The sequence below is a fragment of the Silurus aristotelis genome (assembly GCF_946808225.1).
Source record: "Silurus aristotelis genome assembly, chromosome: 8".
NCBI lineage: Eukaryota > Metazoa > Chordata > Actinopteri > Siluriformes > Siluridae > Silurus > Silurus aristotelis.
The window spans coordinates 22,561,682-22,567,681 of NC_139581.1; the positions used below are offsets into that span (position 1 = coordinate 22,561,682).

Consider the following 6,000-nt stretch of genomic DNA (forward strand, 5'->3'; position numbering starts at 1 on the left):
TTGGGATGAACATCTACAGTGGTGGATAAAGTGTGATAAAAGTTGAACTGGAATAGCAGCAAAGGAATATATATAATAAGCAAACCCTTCGCTACCTGTCCGGTGGTTTTGTAGCGGTTAATGTCTTGGTCTCTAATGTAAGACTTTCCTTGTTTGACTCTTACCTTTAGTTTCATATTGAACATAATAAGAAGTTTTTAAAAACAGAACAATGAAAGGTCATTAAAATTGGTTGGTAAATCGGACTGGTAAATCATGGTATAGTAGTGCTGCAGGTGTTGGAGATCTGGTTCTTGTACCTGAGTCACTTCTCATAGACTTCTGGTTACTGAGAGAATGTACAGGGAGGAGAAGTTTTGACCATCTACCATTATGATCTAAGAGAAAACAGTGGTGTCCTAATTATTGAAAAGCCAAGAGTCTAATAAGCAAATGCTTCTTTGCCTCTCCTGTGTTAGTGTAATGGTCAGTGAAGTGGTCGCTGCTATCTGACTGACCCGGTTCGATTCCTACCGCTTAGCTTTCCTTTAAATTGTTTAAAAAGTTTTAAAAAAGAACCAAAAAAGGTCCTAAAATTCAGGCTCTTGCAGGAGATCCTGTAGCTCAAATGGAAGAGCTTTACCTCTGGATTGAGAGGTTGCTGGTTCAAACCCCGGCCAGGGCTCAAAGTTAAGAGTGTCGAAGGTTCTGCTGGTCAGGTATGGCTGCGTGGAAGGTTGGATGTGAACGTTTTCCGATGGTGTATCCTGAAGCAGGGGGGCAATATCCGGGCATCTGCCCCCCCCAGCGCTTGAGAAGCTGAAAACAGAGGGTTATGAAGCAAAAACGTCCAAAAAAGTATCGACTTAGTTTTGCATATATAGGGAAAAAGTCTGCCAAAAACCTATCACCTTGACTTTTTCTGAGGCTGTAAAGCAGCAGGTCTTCACAGCCTTTGTTCATAGTCAACCACTCCATTGATCACCACACACTACTTACCCAGTGTGGGGACAAGCCAGATTCGAAACAGCAACCTCTGAGCGCAGAGGTAAGGCTTTTATCACAAAGCCATCAAGTCCCACAACTCACCTTCTTTTTTTGGGGGGTTTATCCTTCGTTTCGTGCTTCAAAGCAAGTAATTCAGACCAGACAAAAACACAGACAGCAGGATTCGAACCCTGAACCCCACCAACAGCGAATACCAGTCTTAACCCACTGAACCATTGGGAAGGACCGGCTACGACGATTGTTTAGAGCAGTCCTATCTTTTCTTTCAATCCATCAAGACAAGAATATAATGCTAACGACAGAGGTAGGAAGCAAACCCATATCGTGACTAGCAGGAACAAAGTAGGATTTGAATCCTGATTCATACCATTAGCAAGGCACCAGCATTAACCCACTGAACCATCAGGAAGGACAAGCTGGAAAGCTTGTTTAGAGCAGGTCTATATTTCTTTTCAACCCATTAAAAACAAAAATATATCGCTAAAAAAAATGTAGGAAGTGAATCCTAATCGCGACTGGCAGGCAGAAAGCAGGATTCGAACCCTGAACCCCACCAAAAGCAAGAAATCTGATTTAACCCACTGAACCATCAGGGAAGACAGGCTGAGAAGTTTGTTTAGAGCAGGTCTATCTACCTTTGAACCATCAACACAAGAATATATAGCTAAAGAAAGATTTGGGAAGCAGGAACATAACCTACATCGCAACTAGCAGACAGAAAGCAGGACTGATGATGGTGGAATGGGCTGAGATGAGTAATGAGTGTGTCTGGCCTTTTTTGTACAGTGTGGGCGATTTAGAGCATGTGGGAAAGGCAACTGTGTGTAGAGCCGTTCGTACAGTATGTCTGGCACTTAAACAGTTCTTACCCACATTTGTACAGTTCCCTGGCCATAAACTTTTGCTTGTTTTTAAAGACGAATTCCACAGAGTGGCAGGTTTGTCCTTTGTAGTAAAATCTATGACGCATATTTAATATTTAGTCATATTATTTATATCTATACATGTATTCATTATGCGCACACACACTTCATACTTCCATAACTTTCTGTTTCAGGGTTTCCAAATGTAATTGGGTGCATTGATGGCACTCACATTCCTATTAAAGCTCCACCAATAAATGAGGGAGACTATGTTAATAGGAAATCTATTCATAGTATCAATGTGCAGGTAACAACTTAATTTTTTCCCTTCTTAAAATCATTAAAGTCATTACTTTTTCCACTAACCAGGTAATATGTGAGGCAACCCAAATCATTACCAATTTCGAGGCAAAATGGCCAGGATCTGTGCATGATGCCAGAATTTTCCGCGAGACATCATTATGCCAGATATTTCAGCCAGCAGGGTATGTTTTGCTTTATACAATTGTTTTTTTTTTTCCTTTTTACTATATTTGTGTTATACACTTCAATCATTACAGGACAGTACAATGGTTACTTGCTGGGGGACAGAGGATACCCTTGTCTGCCCTTTTTAATGACACCCTACCCTGAACCTGAGCCTGGACCACAGACACGGTTTAACCTGGCTCACAGCCGAACACGGGCCAAGGTGGAGATGTCTATAGGGATCCTCAAATCTCGGTTTCAGTGTCTGCGTGGGCTCCAGGTTAGTCCAGAGAGGGCATGTGACATTATAGTGGCTTGTGTTGTGCTTCACAATATAACTATAAGAGGAGAGAGACACCCTCTTTGTATTGAGGAAGATGGCCCAGAGGAACACCTACAGATTTTAAAGGCCAACAGAGACGGAAGACTTTTGAGAGACAGGATCTGTCAAAATTACTTTTATAAATTTTTTGGCACTGGTCTGCCAGGCAGTTTATTTCTTTATTTCCTGAAAAACAATAAAAGTAAAATTCAATAAAATGTTTTTTTATATTGCTTTACACATACTACACACACACACACACACACACACACACACACACACACACACACACACACACAAACATATTATTTTTATATATATATATATATATATATATATATATATATATATATATATATATATATATATATACACACACATACATATATATACACACACACACACACACACACACACACACACACACACACACACACACAACACTTTTAACATGCAACAGATTAATATTCAGACAAGTTGTCACCTTAAGGCGATGCTCCAGTAATTCAATTTCAAGTGCTGCTTTTTTAATGAGGAGCCTTTTCTCTTCCATTTGAAGCTGTATAAGTCCATCTCCATGTCACTTTTTCTTATTTGTTTTTGAAGATGGACCTTATACAGCTCCTTTGCTGGCAACTAGGAAGGTGGAAAAAATTGAATCAATAAGATTGTTTGGTCAGACAATAAAATTCAAATATGGACACCTGGACACAAATTCTTACCCTGCTTAGATTGTGTGCTGAGGTTGAAGGACCCTCATCTGTGGGCAAATCCCTAGGTATGTACTGTGAAAGGACAATGACAGTTTGTTACTCTAATACAAAAAGGGGCCATACATTATAATGGTATGCATCATACCTCAGTGGATCTACCAGCATTGTCCACTTCTGTCACAGCAGATGTGGTCTCTTCATTGTCATCTTCATCATCTTCATCCTACAGGAGAAATATTCAAGTATACATTATCTGACCAAAAAAAATAAATATCTAAAAGCAACTAAAGGTACCTGACAACAAATCACTTACAACTGTGACAGTGTTCTTTCTGGAGGGTTCAATAATACAATACGTCCATCAGTATCTATAAGAACACACAACCCATTAAATTCTCAATATTATCAAAGAAAATAATACATGAAAAGAGTAACATGTCAGACTAAGATCACAGTAGCCTATACATCATATGCAGTTAAATAAAATAAGCCTACATAAAAATTAATCTTGTTCAAAAAGCCTTTAAGTGACAGAGAGAGTAATTTATTAGGACAAAAAATGAAAAAAATCATAGAGGTAAACTTACATTTCACCATTTTTTCACCATCACTTGTGGTGCATGGTGTGTGCGATGAACTGCCCCCTGGAATGCCAGCAACCACTGGTCGCCCTTTATTAAGGGACAGAGCCAGCTCCTCAGATGGGGTGAGGGGAGGTGGTGGTGGGCCCCCGCCAGTTAGACGGGCTTCAGTCTTCTTTCTATTAGCTACATGACAGAATGAATATACTAAATCCTGTTATAATAATAGTTCAGTAATTGTGTAATCAAATATTACCTTTTTGCAGAATGTTTTTGTGTTTTATTTTGACTTGGCTTAAAGTTCTTGTGGCTCCAGAAGGATTATACCTTGTTAAATAAGAAATATACATTATTATTTTAAACTAAAGAAATAAATGGCAGGAAAAGTAAATGCTTTCATAGTGATATAACATATTCAAAAGGATGTATAAGTCATACTTCATTATTTTGCATTATAATAAAACGGGAGCCAATACCAAATTTGTAATTTAATACACTCACGCATTTACTCTGTCCGTTATTTTTTGCCAAGCCAACTCTCTTGCTTTAGCCGATGCAGCTGTATTGCTTCTTTTTAATATTATTGGCTTCTCCTCATAACTCCTCATAAGCATGCATTAAAACCTCCAACTCCGCCTCTGTGAAATACGCAGCTATCTTTTTTTTGCTTTGAGTTTTCATGGTGACTCGTGAAATCGGCGATCCATTGAAAATGTCTTTATATATGCACCGTGCATGCGCATTAACTCTGGGTAACCAGTTGGAGGTTGATTAAACTAACTCTTCTCAGGTGTTTTGGAACCGACATACTCATAGTATGCCTGTTTGGGGTAAATCAACCCAGAGGTTATGATTTATCAAATGGTAAGTTAACCAAGCTTTCTGGAATACCCCCCTGGAATCAAACTCTCAAACTCATCCTTGTGGGGACCCTGACATTAACCCACTAGGCTATCTATCTACAGTTGAAACCAGATATTTACATACACTTCAGAAAAAAACACAAAAACTTTTATATCTTTACTGTCATACATTAAATCAGAGTAAACCTTTTCTGTTTTAAATCAAATTTTTTGCATTTGTTGAATGTCAGAATCGAGCGAGGGAGAATTTTTATGTATTTTTATTATCACTTTCATCAAATTCAGAAGTATACATACACTAAGTTTATCGTGCCTTTAAACAAAAAAAAAACTCCAGATGATTCCATTCTGAGCTTAAGAAGCCTCTGATAGGTTAATTGATTCCATTTGAGTTAATTGGTGGCACACCTGTGGATGCATATAAAGCCACACCTCAAATACAGAGCCTCTTTCTTTGACATCATGGGAAAATCAAGAGAAATCCACCAAGACATCAGAAAAAGAATTGTTGACCTCCACAAGCATGGCTCAGTCTTAGGTGCAATTTCCAGATGCCTGAAGGTCCCACGTTCATCCGTTCAGACGATAATACGCAAGTATAAAAAACATGGGAATGTACAACCATCATACCGCTCAGGTGGGAGACGGATTCTGAGTCCCAGAGAGGAACGTTTTTTGTTTCGAAATGTGCAAATCAACCCCAGGACAACAGCAAAAGATCTTGTGAAGATGCTGGCTGGAACTGGTAAGACAGTGTCATTATCCACAGTAAAACGAATACTGTACCGCCATGAGCTGAAAGGTTACTCTGGGAGAAGAAAGCCATTACCTCAAAACCACCATAAAAAAGCCAGACTACAGTTTGCAACTGCACATGAGGGAAAAAAATCTTAATTTTTGGAGACATGTCCTGTTTTCTGACGAAACAAAATTGATCTGTTCGGCCATAATGATAAACGGTATATTTGGAGAAAAAAGGGCGAAGCTTTAAAGCCTCAGAACACCATCCCAACTGTCAAGTATGGGGTTGGTAGTATAATGTTGTGGGGCTGCTTTGGTGCAGAAGGGTCTGGTGCACTTTACAAAATAGATGGCATTATGAGAAAAGGAAATTATTTGGATATATTAAAGCAACATCTGAAGACATCAGCTAGGAAGTTAAAGCTTGGGTGCAAATGGGTCTTCCAAATGGACAATGACCCC

General features: G+C 39.0%; 1 long non-coding RNA gene across 2 annotated transcripts in view; it reads right to left on the bottom strand.

Annotated features, from left to right (window-relative positions):
• Nucleotides 1–3,799, bottom strand: part of LOC310730331 — a 108,195-nt gene extending 104,396 nt beyond the window's left edge. Inside the window, exons 1-4 of one of the 2 annotated variants that reach the window (XR_014534811.1) lie at nucleotides 3,499–3,799; nucleotides 3,363–3,425; nucleotides 3,052–3,276; nucleotides 1,869–2,884 (exon numbers count right to left, since the gene is read on the bottom strand). This is a non-coding gene — a long non-coding RNA (uncharacterized lncRNA). Of the gene's footprint in view, nucleotides 1–1,868; nucleotides 2,885–3,051; nucleotides 3,277–3,362; nucleotides 3,426–3,498 lie in introns of those variants that run through there. The other variant, XR_014534812.1, reaches the window with a different exon arrangement.
• Nucleotides 3,800–6,000: the final 2,201 nt, after the last annotated feature.